This window comes from Microtus oregoni, unplaced genomic scaffold (assembly GCF_018167655.1).
Source record: "Microtus oregoni isolate MIOR12 unplaced genomic scaffold, Mior012 000015F_ref0000493, whole genome shotgun sequence".
Lineage (NCBI taxonomy): Eukaryota > Metazoa > Chordata > Mammalia > Rodentia > Cricetidae > Microtus > Microtus oregoni.
In genome coordinates, this window is record NW_024543074.1 from 38,571,006 (window position 1) to 38,592,076 (window position 21,071).

General features: G+C 46.2%; 1 pseudogene; it reads right to left on the reverse strand.

Annotated features, from left to right (window-relative positions):
• Positions 1 to 4,224: 4,224 nt before the first annotated feature.
• On the reverse strand, positions 4,225 to 20,350 carry LOC121456348 (annotated as a pseudogene).
• Between the last annotated feature and the right edge of the window lie 721 nt (positions 20,351 to 21,071).

Consider the following 21,071-nt stretch of genomic DNA (forward strand, 5'->3'; position numbering starts at 1 on the left):
GGAATGGCAGGTTTGAGGGGAATGACAGGTGTGAGGGGAATGGCAGATGTTGGGGGAATGACAGGTGTGAGGGGAATGGCAGCTGTGAGGAGAATGACAGGTGTGAGGGGAATGGCAGCTGTGAGGGGAATGACAGGTGTGAGGGGAATGGCAGGTGTGAGGCGAATGGCAGGTGTGAGGAGAATGGCAGGTGTGAGGAAAATGGCAGGTGTGAGGTGAATGACAGGTGTGGGGGGAATGGCAGGTGTGAGGAGAATGGCAGGTGTGAGGAGAATGGCAGGTGTGAGGAAAATGGCAGGTGTGAGGTGAATGGCAGGTGTGGGGGGAATGGCAGGTGTGAGGAGAATGGCAGGTGTGAGGGGAATGGCAGGTGTCAGGGGAATGGCAGGTGTGAGAGGAATGGCAGGTGTGAGGGGAATGGCAGGTGTGAGAGGAATGGCAGGTGTGAGGGGAATGGCAGGTGTGAGGGGGAATGGTAGGTGTGAGGGGGAATGGCAGGTGTGAGGGGGAATGGCAGGTGTGAGGGGAATGGCAGGTGTGAGGGGGAATGGTAGGTGTGAGGGGGAATGGCAGGTGTCAGGGGAATGGCAGGTGTGAGGGGGAATGGCAGGTGTGAGGATAGTACCATAAGTACAGCAAGGGCAGGACATCTAGCACTTAGCACCAAGTCCAGAGCCTGAGGATTTTTCAATAATTGACAGCTGTTATCAATAAGGAAAGAGTGACACTGGGAACCACAAATATTTGCTAAGCGCTCTCTGTGCCAGATACCCTGCTAGGCTTTAAAAAGAAAACAGACCTGGATCCTTTGCCTGCAGGGTTGAACTTCTAGCTCCTACTCTCCACTAACAAATGTTCGCCATGTCAAACCCAGAGCTGCATGATTGGTAGACACCTTGGCTGGGGCCTAGGAAGCTCCTCCTCAGGCTGTCTGTCCCCTTGGGATGGTTCAGATGTCCTGGTCACATGCAGACCCTCTCAGCAATGCACAGAAAAGGTAAGCCTTCCTTCTCTGCCACTCCCTTCTACTAGTGCGCCCTAGGATCATCCCACTCCAACAACATGCTCAACGCCAGCATCTTTGTCTTCACATTTGCTTCAAGGAACCCTCATCTAAGACAGTTGGCAGCCGGGCATGCATGGTCTGCGAGCAGTGGGTAGAGCAGCTTGAGGGGTGCAGGCTGGTGTAGGGTGCGAAGCCTGCTATTCTCAGGAGGTGCACGAGCAGCCCAGGGTGCCTTGGACTTCATTACCCTGGATCTCCAAAACACTCCTGACTCATCAAGACTCCTTGGTAGACTGAGCATAGGATGTTGCTACTCCTGACTGCTGTGAGTACCCTTCTCACTTCTGGCCCTCCAGAGGCTAACTGCCTGTAGGCAGCAAACTGAAGCTCTGAGCTGAGTGGCCCTTGCAAAAGCTATTGTAGCTAGTAACTGACAGTCCCCCCTCAGGCCTGTTCTGATGCTCTTCATATAGGCTTTTATGAATTGTGGCCTTGGGAACTTTAAAACACAGAGCTGGTCAAATCAAGCATCTGGGGAGCAGGTGACAGAGGTCCGTGAGAGGAAGGGGAGATAGTGCAGGCCTGGGCTTAACAGCCAAGAATGAACATAGGACCCTGCTTCTGACTATGAATGGAGTACGTTTTACTTATTCATTACTTTCTGTATATACACGCATGCACACACACATACATATGTACAAATGTATACACACATATGTATATATAGATATATGTATGCATATGTACATATATATGTATATATGCTGAGATAGGGTCTCACTATGTAGCTCTGGCTAATATGGAACTCACTATGTAGACTAGACTGGGCTAGCCTCCTACTCTAGGTTCACCTGCCTCTGCAGGTGAATATATATCAAGACATTTAAGGTAGATAATGAGTTACTGACACACAATTAGTATTAAAGAGAAGAAAAAGCTTCCCGAGTTCTGCCGCCCAGTTTCCTGTTCTCCGGAGAGAGCCACGTAAGTGGACGTTTTTTCCAGCCTTTGTCCATGAGGCTGCATTCCGCTGATGCCTTTTTTGTCTATATTCCCAGTAGGCCAATGCTCAGCAAAGGTATGGGATGTTTCCTGAGAGCAGAAGGTCTGGCTATCCCCGCCCTGTCCCCCAGCCTAACCAGTGTCCCCAACCACTGCAGCCAACCATAGGATCATCTCAGACTGACCTTGGTGACCTGCCACATACACTGAAGAGGAGCTCCCTCCCTTCTATGTTAACCACTGGTGTGGGTGTTTTGGTCACCTCCCACTTGCAAGATAGACAGCTTGGTGTATACCCCAAAGCTTAGAGGTTAAACGAGTTTGGGGGACATGGTGTGAGTTACCCTGTCACCACCACTTATCCACTATGGACCTGCGCTTTACATTCAGAATTATGTTCAATCCTCCAAACAGCGACGGAAAGGGGACCGTGAGTCATATCTAGCAAAGGGTGGAGCTCAGGGAGGTAAAACGCTGGCCAAAGGTCCTAAGACCTGAGCTTGGACGTGTTCTGCAACACTGCTGACACCCTCCTGGTAAACGTGACAATATTCTTGGGCTTGCTGTGACTCAGAGCCATCACATTCCCCTGACCCGTGAGGCTGTCTGGAAGGCACTTTCTGACTGGCTCGTCCAGGGGCCCCCTGTATATACGAGCTTGTTTGGCATGTTGGTAGGCCATCAGCATCGAGCTAGGTATCAGTGTTTCTCCAGCCCCTGTGGACTTCCCTCTGCTGTCACCTATGACAGTGCCTTAGCTGGCGAGGACTGTGCCATGGTGATGCCATCTGGAGCACTGTGGCCATAATGTAATGTTAGTCTAGAGAAGAAGCCATTCCGATTCCTCCGTGGGCTGGAAATGCGGAGAACAGGCTTTCTCTCACCATTTACCATGCTGGCCCTTGACTGTCCTCTCCAAGGCCTGCCTGGCACTGCATCAGCCATTCCTGTCTGTGCCTCTGGTATATGTGGAGATGTACGAGATCTACCCTTCTCAGCAACCATGTTCAGTATATGGAGATATATACGAGATCTACCCTTCTCAGCAACCATGTTCAGTATATGGAGAGATATACGAGATCTACCCTTCTCAGTAACCATGTTCAGAAGCAGCCAAGATGGGGGAAGGAGCCAGCCCAGACTCCCTGCCTACAAGACTGGTGTTTTTTCCTAAAGTCCTTTCAGAATGAAATGATTTGGCTTCCCTGCTACAGCTTGGGTGCTTGTGGCATTGTTGAAATGCCAAGAAGGGTTGGCACCCCTGCTGCCAGTGGTCCAACAGCCACTGCCCACTTCCTGGCAGCCCTGAGCTATGTGCTGAGCAGGTGGCCCTTCCCACTTAATCTGAGTCCCAAGAATGTTCTCATCTGGTCGCCCAGGGCCTTATCAGTGTGGCCTTTCTTACAGTGGCTGGTACAAAGGGTGTGGGCGTCCTCAGGACTCTGGGGGATTCTGGGAATGTATCTTTGCCGCTCCAAATTCCAGCTGTCCCAATTGTAAGGAATTCTCATTCATCTCCCTGTTGATGTGATTTGAGACCTATTGTGGGGCTGGGACACAGCTCAGTTCCTGACTGCTCCGTTAGCTTGCATGGGGAATCACTTAGGGTCTTCTTGCCTTTTCTGGGTCATGGACCAATTAGCAGGAAGTTCTGGATCATCACTCAGACCCCCAAGAACTGGGCATATGGCATCAAGGGATGGAGAAGCCTGGCAAGCAGGACTGTGTTCTCCATGCCTCAGCCCTTCCTAACAGAGGTGTCCTGAAGAACACTAGACCCATTTTTCCAAGGATGCAAAAAAAAATTTTTTAATTAAAAAAATCTGTATTTCTATGGGAAAACTACTGGTTTTCAAATGTTGGCAATGAATTCAGATTTTAAAAATTCAAGTTGTCAGCTAGATTAAGCACATCTGTCGGCCAGATGTAGCCTGGGACTCACCAGGTTATGACACTGGCTCCCAGCCTATCTCTACAAAAGGGTACAACCCACACTTGAATCTAGGAAGCCACAGCCCCTCATCTGGTGGTGCTGCAGCCACAGGTTAGAGGTGACAGAACACTGGGTAAGGTGGTGCAGGCCAGGCTTTGACCTCTGCTTGCTGGGGCTTGTTAGGAAGAACCCCAAAGACTGTCTAGTTTCACTGTAGGAACCCCCACAGTGGCTAAACAAGCCAGCTGGGTAGCTGCTGGGGTGCAGGAGGAAGGAGCTGAGATCAGAGCATGGCGTCAGCCCCAAGGTCATACTGCACAGCCTAGGAGACAGGGGGCACAGGGCCCACAGAAGAGACTCAATTCAGTTCAGTTTGTTCCACCCCTCACTCTTTAATTCTACAAAGTCTTGCCATTGGCTCCTGTCAGAGAGACCTGGAGGTAAGCAGTGACTAGGCACTGCAGTCCTTAAGTGTTTGTGGGACTGGTTGCAGGGCCCCATGAAGACATTCAAACTCACAGATGCTCAAAAAACCCGATACACATGCTCTCATGGGCTCCGAAATTCACCTAGACTAGGCATAACATCCAGCATAATGTAAATCGTGGTATTACTTAGGAAGTAAAGATATAAAAAGTCTCTCATATTTAACACAGACATCCTTTTGGGGGAATACTTTCTCCTTTCCTCCTTTTCCTACTCCATTTCTCTCATTTTTATATACAATGTATCATGTATGTGCCCCAGGCTAGGCTGGAACTCACTGTGTGACAGAGAATGAATGAGCCCCGAGCTCCTCATCTTGTGTCCACCTCGTGAGTGCTGGGTTATAGGCAGGCATCATTATGCCAGCTTTTGTGCAGCACTAGGGATGAAACCCAGGACTTCATTCGTGGCAAGACTTTGTAGAATTAAAGAGTGAGGGGCAAGCATTCTACCAGATAAGCTATCCTCAGCTTTGGCTTTTGTGAGACAGGGTCTAATCCTGTAGCCCAAGGTAGCTTTGAATTCAGTCTGTAGCCCAGGCTGGCTTTGAATTCATGGCAATCCTTTGGCTATTCCTCAGTGCTGCCTTCCCCGACCACTTCATGTTCCAGCGCCTTGTGGGCCCATGTCCCTCACAAGTCACTTGCTTCTAGTTGCCCTTTCTCTGTGTAGCCAGACGCTCTCCTATGGACAGTAGACCCCTGTGTCCCATGTCCTCAGCTCTAACCTGATATGCTACATATCAGGCGGCTGCCACGAATGAATTCTGGAATCTAGCACTGCATCTTACAAAGGCTGAGGACTTCTTCCCTCCCTGGGTGTGGTCTAGGACAGAGCTGGAAGGAAGTCTGAATGTCAAGGTATCTTGGACAGGGAAAACCACTGTGGCCCTTGCCTGAAACTACCTGCCTCCGAGTGAGGCTTGTGGTCCCCCAGGCTCTGCACTGGATGCACAGGTTTCCCAGCTGGCTTAGCAGGATTGCTGGGACAGTACTTAGCCTCCGTGGCAGTAGTCTGTCAGGACATTTGTGGGCTTCCTACCACATAAAGCTTAGTGGATCCAGGTAAGGTTTTCTCTGGCCATTCATGCAACCATTCCTGCCACATATCGGCACAGAGTGCTTGTTTGGGGTCCCAGCCTTCTGCAAGCGGCTGTGGACTGTCTGGTAACCAGGAGGGGCTGAAGAGTAGACCCTGCTCCTAAGACCCTTACTGTGATGAAGAACAAATGTCAAGTTTCCTTTCACTACTGAAATCAAATCTGGATGTCAGGACAAAACAAGAAAGAAATATGGGAGGGGGTAGGTATGGGGGTGGGTGTCTGGAGAGATGGCTCAGCGGTTAAGAGCACTGACTGTTCTCCCAGAGGACCAGGGTTAAATTTCCAGCACCCACATGACAGCTCACAGCTGTCTGTAACTCCATTTCCACGTGATCTGACTCCCTCCCACAGACATACATGCAGGCAAAACACCAATGCATACACACAAAAAGAAAAGTAAATTTAAAAAGAAAATGTATGGGAAGACAGAGGCTAGTATACTGAAGAGTAATAAAGGGGCTGGTTCTGTGGTTCTGGGGTAGAGTACTTGCCTACTAGGTCTCTAGGCTTCACCCCTAGCCCTGAAAAAAAAGAAAGGAAGCAAAGAGTCATGGGCTGGAGAGGACTGGTCTGGACAGGAGACCTAGCTAACAAAAGCAGTGTGGCAAGTTCTGGCTTCCATTGCTTCTGCTGTTAAGTCACTCTGCAGAAGACTCCCATTTCTTTACTTGGCAATGTACTCCTCTAAGTTGATAAAACACAATGGAAAAGGAAAAACAAGAATACAAAACAGGCAGTCCACAGAACAGCAAACACAAATGACTCTTAGGTGAAGGAGAGACGGCTACATATAATTGGAGAAGTGTAAATCCAAAGTGTAGCCAAGCCCTGTCAGACCGGCAGTGATCTGGAGCCGTGATAACACTGTTGGTATGGCCGTGTGAGTTGGTACAGACAGTATAAAAGAGTTTAATGCACATGCCTTTTGATCTAAAAAGCATTTATCCCACTTGGACATTTGGCATATTGCCTGTGACAAGCTAGTATATGGATATTTATTACAGAGGGATATTTTTTTTTTGTAATAGCAAGAAAATTGGCAGGAACAAATACCTACCAATAGAGGGAGATAATATTCAGGATAATGTATCCAGTAATGAATGTTACATAAAAGCCAAGTAGAAAGAGGAAGGTTTATAATCTGGGGCCTGAAATTGCCTAGATAGACTATTAAGTGCTAAGGACAAAAGATAGCTACACGGGCATGCTGCCTAAAGCCTCAGAGTCTTGTCTTTGTGTTAGGACTATTCTCATCTGTCCTGTGGCTACAGTTCCTGCTGGGTGTGTTCTGAGCCCTTAAGCCACTTCTTTATGTGCTTCTGGCCCAAATGGGCTTTGCTTCCACTGTGCACACTAGTGTCTTTCTCCAGGATAGTCACAGTCCTCCCAGGGCCCCTTCGAGTCTACAACATGCAGGACTGGGAAGAGCCACCATTCCCATGCAGACCTGTACTTGATGACAGGCCAGGAGGAGAGGATGGGAACTCAGTAGCTCAGGCTGGGGTCCTGCCACGGGACTTGCCTTCCAGGGCCACCCCAGGGAGCAGCTGAGCCTGTGTTCTGCAGGATTGTGCCTTGTGTGGCCCTTCTCCCATCGGATAGCCATTCTCTTGCCAGTTTCCTTAGGCACACATCCTTAATGATTGCTGTCGCACACGCTCTGTTATAATTTTAAGAGACCCAGTGTCTGCTTTCCTCGGCATGGAACCCAACCAACTCTTGGGCCAATTAGTGCCATGGGAGAAAGCAAAAACCCCTCTCTAAATACAAATTCAGAAAAGAGGAGAGAAAAAAAAAACGGGCTATGACCTCTCCCATCCCCACGGCTCACAACCTGTAAGCAGGTTCTGAGTGCAGGCGTAAGGCAGGGCAGGGTGTAGTCAGTCTTACCAATTAGGTGAGGGAACAGAGGCTCTGTGACTGTCGGTTGGATGGTGGATGAGGGCTGGAGAAGTGGCTCGGCGGTTAAGAGCACCGACTGCTCTTCCTAGAGGACCAGGGTTCAATTCCCAGCACCCACATGAGCTGTCTGAAACTCCTAACTGTCTGTAACTCCAGTTTCAGGGGATCTGACACCTTCACGCAGATATCCATGCAGGCAAAACACAAATGCACATGAAAAAAAGTAAGTGGCAGATGATTTCGTTACCAGAGAGACCAGTTCCATGTCAAACTCATACTCACAGAAGAGGAAGGCTCCAAGAACGAGGGAAATCAGCATCTTTAGAGCAGGCCCAGGAAGGGAAGGTTGTTTCCTATTCTAAAAGATTCTCTTTGGCAACCATCTCTTCACAAGCACACATCCCACTTTCAGCTGACTCCTGGGACTAGAAGGGGAGCCTGGAGGAAAGCTGAGCCCCCGGAACAGCACCCTGGCAGACTGGGAAAGGACCTGCTTCTGGCTTTGCTTCTATGCCTCCTTGGGAAAGTTCACTTGGTCTGGCATCCTCAGCTGCTAGGCTCTCCCTCGGAATTAGAACTGAGAATGGCTGGTGGGCACATGTACAGATCATAGGAAAGACAGACTGCCTTTCAATCCTGTTCACTTCCATTTGCTCTATGACCCCGCCGCTCCCCCCGCCCCCATTCCTGGCCCAGCATTTGTGTCCTGGTGTCCAGTTATCCACGGAATGAACAGGAAAGGAGGAGTCTGTGAAGCCAGTCCCATCTGGGGTCACTACTCTGAAACAACCCGTCTGTGAAAGGAAGAGCCTGAAGACCAAGGCAGGATGGCCTTCTCAGCTCTTGTACAACTTCCTCACAGCCTGGAACCTCACACGGCAAGGTGACAGAAGGAACCTCGTACAGCAGGGTGGGAGGGGGCGGGGCGGGGGGGCTCAAGCCGGCTGAGTGGATGTCAGACTCATGCGCAGTAGAACTGCAATCTATGACCACGAAAGCCAAGGCTAGAGAGTCCTTGTAGGTTCCATGAGACTCAAGCCCTAACAGCTCTGTGTTCAGCCTTCCTCTGAACTCTTGAGAAAGCTAGGAGAGGGGCCAAGAGCACAGCTGTTGCAGGAATTCTGTCACCGATCCGCTAGCCAATGAAAATGGGCACTTTAGTCCAAAGGGCGGAGTTATCGTTAGGAAGGCCTTGACCCAAAGATAAGGCTGAGCGACTAGGTGACCCTTTTGGAACGTGGGAGCTGGGTCGGTCTTGGGGCGGGGGGGGGGGGGGGGGGGGGGGGGGGGGCGGGGGGAGCGGTGGCGGCGACTGTGTAGCAGCTGGTGGCCCTGTTCGGATTTTCCGTTCTGTTTTGTGATAACTGTGCATGGGTTTTTTTAATTGTTAATAAACGGGAAAGTAACTACTTGGCTTCCTTCCTCACATAGCTCCTTTTTAGCCCTCCCTTCTCAGCTGGCCTTGCGAACCAATCAGCCAGAAGCCTCCACTGCTCCCGGAAGGCTGTGTTCAAGAGGCCAGTCACTGGAGACTGACCACTCGATGCCTTTTGTGAGAATCCTCTGAAGACAGTGAGGAGAAACAAAGCCCACGCAGAGCAAACTGAGGCTGGCGAGAGATACAGGAAAGGAGAGAAAGAAGCAGGTATATTTTACGAGAGACCCTGCGGGGATGTCAGCTCGCCAGGGCATGAGCCTGAACTTGGACTATTCTATCTCCTTAAGGCCTGGCCAGCTGTGTGGATCCTAGGAAGACTCTGTCTTCAGGCTCCTTGTGATGAACTCCAGGAAAGCAAAACACCTGCGTCCACCTGAGCTGTGGCCTGAAACCAGACGTCTCTGGGAAGAAACACTTTTCACTGGCTCCACTGTTACTCCTGGGCTACCTATTAGTCCCCAAACATGGGAGCAATTCAGGAGTTGTCTGCATTTGATTTTGACAAATACTGCCCACTGATATGCATGAACTATGCCGTGTTTCTAGCCCGCAGTCCCTGGCACTAGGGCCTCGGCAAGCACTGAGAAGGAGCCACTTTGAGCCTTTTGCGAGGGATTTCTGGGTTAGCTCTCAGAAGGTGTGTTTTCCAGATGAGTTAACCGAAGTGCGCTGGTTAGCCTTTACTTAGTGTGATAGAGAGAAACAGCCTAGAGAAAGACGAGACTGGCTCTGGCTCACAGTCTTAGAGGTCACTTGTCCAGCTGCCCCTGGAGGAGGCCAGAAGCCATCATTTTCGGTACTTTGTGTTGGAGTGTGAGATAGAGCAGAGCTACTCAACTCACGACCAAGAAAGGAAGAGGAGAGCAGTAGACTGAGATCCTACCAGCCCTTTCAGGGATAGCCCCCCCCCCCACTTCCTAATGTCCTTTCTGGAGGTAGGCCTTACCTCTGAAAGGATCCATAGGCGGGCAGTGAGCATGCCTGACAGCGGGTGCACCCAGTACCCCCAAACTCGGCCCTGTGAAGTTGAGTATGTCTCTGCCAAGAGGAGATATGGGCTACTGTGGCGGAACAAGTGGAGGAAGAAAGGGGTCAGTCTTCACCAACAGTGTCTGTCCTCAGTTCCAGTGGAACCTTGTGGATTCTCGTCTGTGGAAACTAGTTTTCAACATTCTAGGCTGTCCTGTTTCCCCCAGGCCCAAGGCCACTAAGAGGATCCTTACCTATCTCCACAGGGCAGGTCATCCAGGCAGCCATAGAGCCCCTGAATTCCTGAACATAGAACAGAAATAGAAAACGAAGTAGCTTACACTCTTCATAGAAGTTTTAGAAGCATGGAAGAATTCACAGAAAGATAGCCCATCACTTAGAAATAATCCCCTTCTCCCTGGCATTTTAGAACAAATTTTAAATGAAAAACAGTTGAAAGAGTTGTACAAAGAATTCCCATTACGTCACCTAGATCCCACAAAACTCGTATTTTCTTCCTCTGGGGCTCCCAGCTTTGTCCATCTCTGCAGGACTCTGCTCACTGTTGATTTGGTCTCCTCCTTGTGCACGAAGCACAATGCCGTGGTTTGATGCATACAAACCATAGTGACCAAGAGTCCTTGGCATTCTGTCTCCTTAGACATATACCTGTTTCTTGTGTTGGGAGCCTGTGAATGCTTCAATTAAGAAAGATTTATTTATTTGTTATTATATTTGTTTTATGTGTATGTGCCTGGGTGTGTGTGTGTGTGTGTGTGTGTGTATACACGAAGGTGCGTGCTGGGAACTGAACCCAGGTCCTCTGCACGAGCAAATGCTTTTAAACACCAAGCCACCTCTCCAGCCCCATTCTCTTCTCGTTTTAAAAATGCATGATAAATTATGAACAGTTTCTTGGTTGGGGTGGAACTTGGTGTTCACCTTCTCTCCTCAGTGTTGGGATTTTGTCTGGTTTGAAGCTGTGCAGGATTTGCGCTTGTTCACACAGTCTCTGGGAGTTGATGTGTGTCAGTCCTGTTGTGTGTGGGTAATGTTTCCTTGGAGTCTCCATCACCTTTGTCTCTTACAGTCTTTCTGCCTCTTCTTCCACATACATATGTATGCTTTGAATGAAGAGGTTTGAAGAGAAAAATCAGCTTTCAGATATTGGGTGTATTAACTGTATTTCCAGGGAAGGCCCCATGCCCAGTGTCACTGGGTGCATCGACTGTACTTCCAGGAAGGCCCCATGCCCAGTGTCACTAGATGTATCGACTGTACTTCCAGGGAAGACCCCATGCCCAGTGTCACTGGGTATATCAACTGTACTTCCGGGAAGGCCCTATGCCCAGGAGTAGTTTGCTAACACAAAGTCGACTATGTTTTTTTATCATGTGCTTTTTGTTTTGCCTTTTTTTTTTGTTTTTTGTTTTTTATTTTTCTTTGTTGTTGTTGTTGTTTGTTTTGACCTTTGGGAGGGTGTTTTTGTTTTTATTTAAAGGAGATTGATTATAAGTGATAAATGGTCACAAACAATTGCTAAAAAACACAAAAATAAGGGAATATGATATAGAGATAAATACTTTGCATTGGCATGCATCTTGGTCTATTAATACAAATTTAAGGTTGATTTTATTACATTGTATACATGTATTTCTGCTCTTGTATAAGTTATTGTGTTTGTGCAGTTCATTTAAAAATGTAATGTAAGAAATATAGATTAATAGATAGTCATCTATAATAGTTAAACTATAGTCACGTTAGTTAAACTATAGTCACGTTAGTTAGGTTTTCTAGATGCACACAGATATATTTCAGATGGATAAGTATTCTTCAGATATTTCAAAGAACCACAGAATATGGTATTTAAAATGTTTTAAGAATTTAGACGTTTCTCAACAGTGAGATATGTTGGCTTCTGGCAGCACCAATTACTTCAGAGAGGTTGATGGGTATTGAAGAAACTTGTTATGAAATTTGCCTTCAGTGTGACAAAGCTAGCCATTTGGGCAAGAAACTGCTCTTGACTGGACTGCTTGATGCTATAAAAACTGGATATGCAGGACCCACAGAGAAATGACTGCTGAACTTGCCTAAAGAAGATGAGACAGTCCTTCAGGGTTCCTGCTTCATGAAAGAGTTTGCCATTCTGCAGGACACAGAAGAAAGTGACTGACAAACTGCCAAAATATAGGTGAAACTGTCTTTCAAATTTCCTGCTTCATGAAAAAGTCTGCTGGATTCTATGGGCCTGTAGGCTGAAGATGGATGCCCCAACGTTACAGAAGAACTTTGGGTGACTGTCCAGGCAGCAAGATGTCTCTGTCATTTTTAGAACTTTGGAAGTTGCTTAAAATGTACTTCCTGTCAACTTAGGTAATACTATATCTCTCTGGGGTCTTTAATAGGGTTGAAGATAAATAGTTATAGTTACAGTTTTCCTTAGTTGTGATAAAAGATAAATTAGATATGAAACTTTAGACTCACAAAGATAAAATAGATGATAGAATATTTTCTAAATTCTGCCAGATACAAATATACTAAATATTGTAAGTGTAATTCTTGCTTGATACCTATTTTGTTATATGTGATTTTACCATGTTAAAGTTAAAACCCTCCTTTTTATTTAGACAGAAAAGGGGAGATGATGTGGGATTCCTCTCTATATGCTATGAATATGTTTTATTGGCATTGGTTAATAAAGAAGCTGCTTTGATCTATGGCAGTGCAGAATAGAGCAAGGCAGGAATTCCAAGCAGAGATAGAGGGGTAAAGAAGGCAGAATCAGAGAGATGCCCTGTAGCTGCTGAAGAAGAATGCCAAAACCTTGCTGGTAAGCCACAGCCTCATGGCAATATACAAATGGATAGAAATGGGTTAATTTAAGATGTATGAACTAGCTAGGAATACACCTGAGTCATTGGCTAAACAGTGTTGTAACTAATATAGTTTCTGTGTGATCATTCAGGTCTGGGCGGCTGGGAGACGTAAGAGCAGTCTTCAGTCTACATGTCATATGAGAACAGCCATACATAGGTGCCTACAGAAATGTACACAAATGTGAAAGTAAAACAGGGGATGCTGGGCATCTGCACTCATGGAAGTGCTGCACAGGAGACACAAGGTTGTACTGCAACATCAATGCACATGAACGTGCTAGCAGAACAGCTCATACACATTTGCATGTTTGCAAAACCTAATGCTGCGGCATAAATAGGTGAGTGTTTACAACAAAGCCGATGGAGGTACTGCTCTGATCATGCCTGAACTAGAACAGCAGCACATATGTTATTGGGACTACAGCAGAGCATTGAGGTGGACCTGAACCCAAGAACGGTTGTAGTGGTCAAACACGACACACAGATGGACCTGAACCAAAATGATAAAAAAAAATTATTAAAAAGCAGCGCACATGAGAATGTTATTGCAGCAGTGCCCCTGGATGTTGAAGAACTGGTTCAGAAGTAGAACGATCAGACTGTTATCCTATGATCTATGAGAGCAAGGATCTACGGGCACATCTGAACACACTGAGGAGGATAGCTATACACCAATATACTGTTACCATGAAATCATCTAGGTGAGATAATTATTCACAACTGTGCTGATTAACTAAATGAATTAAAAGTTTGGAGTTGTGTTTTTCTAATGGCCAGACCAAGAGCGGCCTGTGCCACTGCCAAGTCTCTTGGTGCCCAAGGTCAGCTGTACAGCGTTTTAGAAAACAAAACCACAATGACATCATTGCTTGCTGTGGGGGTTACATTAGTGAGGAATTTGGAGTGGCCTAGAAACATCTCCTTTCTTTATGTGCTCAGCGGTATATTCCAGACACTACATAATATGTTTGGACCATGGTCAAGTTCACGGACTGTCCTAAAAAGCATTGCCAAGGCTGTTAGGGGATGGAAGGCTGGGAAGCATCTAGGCAGACACAAAATAAAGTTGGCACAGACACAGGATGGTGTTTCCTTAGCCATTTTATCACCTCCCCACCCCCTTTTCTTGTTACTTTCAAATCTCCAATCTTGGCTAAGGGATAAATACTGGGTCCTGAGCATTGTTAGCTTAACTGAGGCAATTCTTGTCAGATGAACTTTAAAAGGCAATTTACTGTACAAGTCCACGGCAAGTCCTACGAGAAGGGGGAGCAAGAGGCCATTCAGACCAATGAGGAAGGTTGTGAGCCACGGGTTTGAATCGCACATTTTATAGTACCAGGAATTATTGTTGTCTCTTATCTAAATTACCTTTAAACTTTTATAAAGCTTCATTTTGATGTTTTTATAATCCTGTAGGATTTTAAGAGGCACTCTCTCCAGGCCTGTCAGAAGGTAACTTTCCCTGATTGTGGGAAGAGTTTTATGCCAGGCGGTTGCACACCTTTAATCCTAGCACTCAGGAGGCAGAGACCCAGCATGGCCTACAGAGCGAGTTCCAGGACAGCCAGGGCTATGAAAAAACAAAAACCAAAAAACCCTCTCTTGAAAAACAAGCAAACATACAAACAAACAAAAGAAAATTTTTTGAGATCAATTTTAAACATAGTCTTATTTTAAATATAGTCTATATTTTAAGTATAAATATAGTCTCTGTCAGAATTTTCACAGTGTGGGAGGAGGTAAGAGTCAAGGAATAAGTAGATGGTCGAGCCTTACTAAGAGGGAATATATAGCCAAAACAGGAGTTCTATTTTCAAGAGAGTTGTAGCTTGTGTGGATCTGGTCCAGGGGAGCTGGTTTCCGTTTCTGTTCCTGGTCCAGACTGGCTGGTCACGGGAGTGATGATTCCAAGCAGGGATCCTGTCAACCTGGACTGCAGCCAGCGTTGTCAAGACGACGTGTGAGGGGCTTCCCAGACAGGTGCCCGTGCTTTTTTCCTGAAACTTTTTGTTGTATACTTGGTCCCTGAGTCAGAACAAATGACGAGACATCAAGGAAGGAACCAGAATGCGTCCTGAACCCTAGAATGAACTGCAGTCTGGACCTGTTGAAGAGGCCAGAGATACTCCAGCAGAAGCTAGTTAGTAATGTCGTCAATGATAGTCTCCTAAACGCAGCAGGGGGAGTTTTTAAACAAATTCTCACAAGGGAGGAATTCCCCCTCTTAAGAGGTTATATCTAGCCCTAAGAAGGGCCAGTTTAGACAGTATCTAAACTTAATTTAGAGGGGATGGGCTTACTAGTCAGGTTCATGCATTGACCCGTCCAGAGCTCTGAGGTCTGTACACGCAGGGCAGCTTTCAGGTTGCGTTTAAGACCTGCTGACCCTTTGAGCTACAGATGAGGTGAAGGCAGTTCCGTTTCTGATTCGATTGACAGGACAGCCTGAACCTGGAACACTCTGATGCGGAAGAGACCTACCACTGTCAGAGCTGTCTCCCTCTGGGTACCCAAGGCTCTTTCCCGTTCTGACAAGGTATCCACAAGCACTGGCACATACGTCTACTTTTTCTCTGTGAAGTTGCCTTTCCATTTCGCCCCAGGGCTTAGTCCTCTCAGATGGAGTTCAAGGGAGCAGAGGAGGGATTGGAAGGAGAAGAAAGGGGGAAATGATGTAGCCATATTTTAATTAAAAATAAAGGTTTAAAAAAAAGAATGCTTGCCAATACAAATAACATATGATTTATATAATGACAACAATCTATGGGGGTCCCAAAACACTGTAGCACATTTTGAAGTATACTGGAGATGATCTGAGCAGCACCCTATCTACTAAATGAGTGGAGCTGTGTTTGAAAAAAAAAAATCAGATAAGCTTCTAACTTTAAGAAAACAAACAGATGCTGGACAGGTGGCTCAGCAGTTAAGAGCACTGGCAGACAGTGGCTCAAAAGCATATGTAACTCCAGTTCCAGGGAATCCAATGGACTCTTTTGGCCTCCACAGGCAACAGGCATGCACATAGTACATTTACATACATGTAAGCAATACGCGCAAAATATGTTTTAAAGGGGCTGGAGAGATGGCTCAGAGGTTAAGAGCATTGCCTGCTCTTCCAAAGGTCCTGAGTTCAATTCCCAGCAACCACATGGTGGCTCACAACCATCTGTAATGGAGTCTGGTGTCCTCTTCTGGCCTGCAGGCATACACACAGACAGAATATTGTATACATAATAAATGAATAAATAAATAAATAATTTTTTTTAAAAAAAAGTATGTTTTAAAGTAAATCAAAAAAGATGATGAACTTACATGTAGTAAAATCAGTATACATTTTTAATTAAAATTCCACTTTGAAGACATCCAGAAGCGTCAATCATATTGAGTAGTTAATCTTAGTAAAATTATTAAATATAAACCCTTTATGATGGAAAAGAATGGAATTAATGGTTCCCTTTGTTCAGAAGGCAAAGGGGTAGAGAGACTCTTAAAGCAGAGCCATCAAAGCACTCACCTATTCTTATTTTCTATGTTATTGTAAAAGCTATATTCATTCACTGAAAAGTAAGCACTTTTTGGTGAAAACCAGTAGGTTTCATATACATCTCCTAAAGCTAGGCTTGCTGTGTCGGCTATGGATGCTAATGGCTTCAGAAGTTTTATTAGGAAGAATTAAGCATTTGCATTAAAAGTTGTAAGTTAAATTTGGCACAGTAGAAACTGCTTGCAATTTTGTGACAATTAATTTTACCCATATTGTTGAAATTAATACTCCCGGCATATAGAAACTGGAAGAATTCCATGAATAGATAGAAAGTTGCTAGTTGTGTTCCCCACTCACCGGGGAAAAATGTAGGAAAAAAATCAAACTAAAAGATTTTTTCATCATAACATAAAATTTATTCGAACACAGCCTTCTGAGCCAGTTTGCAGAGGTGGGTGGTGGAAAGTGAAAAGCCTCTTAGAGAAGGTGCTGTGCGGCTGGAGAGCAGCTTGTGATGCCTGGCAGATACAGAGCAAGGACAGCAAGCCATGAATGGAAAGAAAAGCACAAACTTGATCAGTTCGCCTTTCTTCTGGAGCAGTGGTTCTCAACCTGTGGGTCGTGACTCCTTTGGGGTCAAATGACTCTTTCCCAGGGGTCACCTAAGACCATTGGAAAACACAAATATTTACACTATGATTTATAGCAGTAGCAAAATTACAGATATACAGTAGCAACGGAAATAATTTAATGGCTGGAGGTTACCATGACGTGAGGAACTGTATTAAAAATTTTGCAGCATTAGGAAGGTTGAGAACCACTACTCTAGGACACCAGAGAGCAGAACAGTGTGATGATGTCGTGACCCCTCCCCACTACACTGTCTGCAGCTGTTAGCCTGTAACAGATGAGTGACAAGACCTTCACTGGACAGCGGCAAAGGTCATACTGTTTGAAGAAAAAGCCATTTGAACATAAAAAGGATATGAAAATGGCATAACCTAAGGAGTTTAGGGGTTTTGAAAAAGCAAATGGTGCTGGAGCACAGCTCGGAGGTATAGCTCTTAACCATGCCCAGGGTCATGGGTCAAATCCCCGGCACTACAGACAAATGTATGCATAAATATTCAAACATGGGAATCTAAACAACTTTCTGGAATGGTAAAATTAAAGCTACTAGTCAGAGGTATCCAAACAGGACGGAGACAAAGAGAGACAGACAGACCTTAAACGCTGGTTCTCAATCCATGGAACAGGACAGAGAGTAGAAATGAGGTAACTCGACCAGCCTGGTCTACAAGGGCTAGTTCCAGGACAGGCTCCAAAACCACAGAGAAACCCTATCTCGAAAAACCAAAAAAATAAAAAATAAAATAAAAATAAATAAATAAATAAATAAATAAAAATGAGATAACTCTCCATCTAAATCCAAAAGAAGACTGCAGCATTTCCCTCTCCCTTCAGAGGGTTTCCTTTTTTGGAAGAGGTCCACCCACTGTAAAAGTATAAAGTCTGATGAGTGAGATGCCAGTCTTAGCTGAAAAGCTATCCTTACAGCAAACCCAGACGGATATCTGATCAAGTATCTGTGTTATATGTCCTCACCAAACTGACATACAAAGTTACCATCTCAGAGACAATGTCATTTCCAGAAAGCATAAATGCTTAAATGTTCATTTATTTTACAATGGAGCATGAAGAGGGGGAAGAGGGGAGCCTGGATCTGATCAATACAAACTATATCCATGTACAGTGTGTACAGCACAGTAAATACCATTAATGAGAGCAACTCATGTAGTCATATAAAGTGTTAAAAAGAAAATAAAAGAAATTTTATTTGCATTTACAACAAAGTCGAAGTTTCTCTTTCTGTTCTTCACTGTAAATTTTAAGGGGAAACGTGAAGCAAACTGTGACTTTGACACCAGTCTTAAGACAGTCCTACTTCATGATTGTCCAGAGGGAAAAGATGAGCTGAAAATTATTTTATTTCCCTCATGATTAGCATCATCACTGCTGCCATTGATACCCTCATCTTTGTTCATCCTAACCCCTGCATAAGCAGCTGTGACCTTGCTCCCCAAACATTTCCTGCCCACATGACCCCATATCACCGCCGTCCTCAGCATTTGGCCACTGAGTCCTTTCCTAATGCAGAAGCACCGGCCGCTGGGTGGATTGTTTCAGCGGGAACTCTAGAACAGTGGCTTCGAGTTTCTGTATCCACGATTAAAAATGCATTAGTGATGAGGGCAGAGGGCAGAGGTCATGTGATCGCCGAGGGTGTGCAAGGCCCTGGCTTCTATGCCAACACCACAAAAGGTATAAAGGAAATAAGAGAAAAAGAAAAGGAAAAAAAAAAAAACAGACAAGCAAACCAAGCTAAAAAACAAAACAACAAAGGAAAACTTTAGTAATCCAAATATTTGCAATCCCAGCACTTTGGAGACTAAGGCAGGAGAGGGACTGGGCTGCATAGTGAGACCCTGCCTCAAAAGCAGCAGAAGGAAAGCAGCTCTTTGGTCATGCCAGAACAGCCCCTGACTCGCCCCACACAAATCAGCCTGCTTGGTTTCGTGCTCCTCTAGCAGACTTTGAAATGTTTGCTGCATTCATTAAACTCACTTTCTGACCTATATATACATGGCCCATGACCTCAAATTTAAAATAAGCGGTACTTTTAGTCAAAGGGTTAAGTTGCATGTGCTGGGCAGGGAGGAGGGTTGGCTGGTGACAACTGAGGAAGTGGTAGTGTTATTTCCACAGGGTGGAGCCATAGAGCTGTAGAATTGAGAACAAACCTTGCATGGGAAAGAGCAAAAGTTCTGCAGTTACCTCTCGAAAACACAAGCACTGGTGCACACACATTCTGCCATGCCGTGTCTCCTTCCTCATGTCTGGACTGCTGTTAGCGTTCCAGCATCACAGGTTAGCAGCAAACAAATCACTGTCTCCACTTGGTGCAAAAAGAAAGCCGTGTGCCTCCTGTCAGTTTGTTGTCTTTTGCAAATAGACATATACCCCCTATGACATGAAGGTGCTATTCCCCGAAGGCAGTAATACGTGTCACTGGTCTGGAACCTCTGGAATACAAGCCCCCACGTCTTCACTATCATCAGTTTATTGTTGTTATCATTCACCATGGTTCTGAGATGAGTGAACACCTGAGGTGAGTTCCAGGCCTCATCAGTGCCCTCCAGTGTCCAGCAGGCTTCTATCTTTCCCAAGAACCTTCAACATGGCTGCCTTCATGTCTTTGTTTCTGAGCGAGTAGATAAAAGGGTTCAGTGTGGGGGTCACCAGGCAGTAGAACAGGGTGAGAAACTTGCCCTGGTCCTGGCTTGCCACATTCCCAGGCTGCATGTACATGTAGATGATGGTACTGTAGAAAAGAGACACCACCACCATGTGTGAAGAGCAGGTGTTGAAGGCCTTGCGCCGACCAGCCGCGGACTTGATTCTCAACACCGCAGCGGCGATGTAGCCATAGGAGACCAGGATCATGGTGAGAGGCACAAGGACAATGGGGATGGCCAGGAAGAAAGCTAGGCCTTCTACCCGCCTTGTGTCCACACAAGAGATGTGGATGATGGCCGGCATCTCACACACAAAGTGGTTGATGCGGCGATGACCACATCGCCCCAGAGACATGGTCAGTGGGGACATCAGTATGGAATTGGCAATGCCACTGAGCCAGGCAAAGGCTGCCAGCTTCAGGCAGAGCTGTGGGTGCATGATGGTCAGGTAATGCAGAGGCTTGCAGACAGCCACGAAGCGGTCATAGGCCATGACTGACAGGAGGATGCACTCAATGCCCCCCACGGACAGGAAGGCAAAGAGCTGAACGACACACCCCACAAAGCTTATGGTCTTCCGTGGGCCCCAGAGGTTGACCTGCAGTTGGGGAATGCTGCTTGTTGTGTAGCAGAGGTCGAGAAGGGACAGGTTGCTGAGGAAGAAGTACATGGGTGTGTGCAGCCGAAGGTCCGCTAGGGAGAGGAAGATGATGGTGGAGTTGCCCGTGACAGCCAGAAAGTAAAAGACCATATTGACAACAAAGAGGACCATCTCCAGCCTGGGCCGGTCAGAGAAGCCCAGGAGGATAAAGTCCCCAGAGCTCTCATTGTTCATCTCCATCAGCTGCGACTTCACATTCCTGTTCAGAGAGCACAAGAACAGGCAGAGAGCACTTGTTCAGACAGGCAAGTATTAGAAAATAGCCAAGTTGCCGGGAGGTGGTGGCACACGCCTTTAATCCCAGCACTAGGGAGGCAGAGGCAGGTGGATCTCTGTGAGTTCACAAGGCCAGCCTGGTCTGCAGAGTGAGTTCCAGGTCAGGCGGGACTGCTATACAGAGAAACCCTGTCTCTAAAAACAAAACAGAAAAACAAAACAAAAAAATAGTCAAGTTGATCTGGACACAATGGTCCCCATCAGGGACACATTTCACCATACCATCCACATTTTAACTATAGTGACTTGCTTAATGCTTGCCTGTGACGTGAGGTACCATGGATAGAAGCTCAAAACAAACTTTCCCCTAAATAGTGCTCTAATCCAAGCAATTAAACGGACTAGATAAGCATTCAAAAAACTATTTTGCAGGGCGGTGGTGGCGCACACCTTTAATCCCAGCACTCGGGAGGCAGAGGCAGGCGGATCTCTGTGAGTTCAAGGCCAGCATGGTCTACAAGAGCTAGTTCCAGGAGAGGAACCAAAAAAGCTATGGAGAAACCCTGTCTCGAAAATCAAAAAAAAAAAAAACAAAAAAAAAACAAAAAAAACTTCTATTTTGAAGAAAAGCCTTTATTGATACTTTCAGAAATAAAGTAACATTTTAAAAAGTCACTTTTGCTGGTCTTCTAAC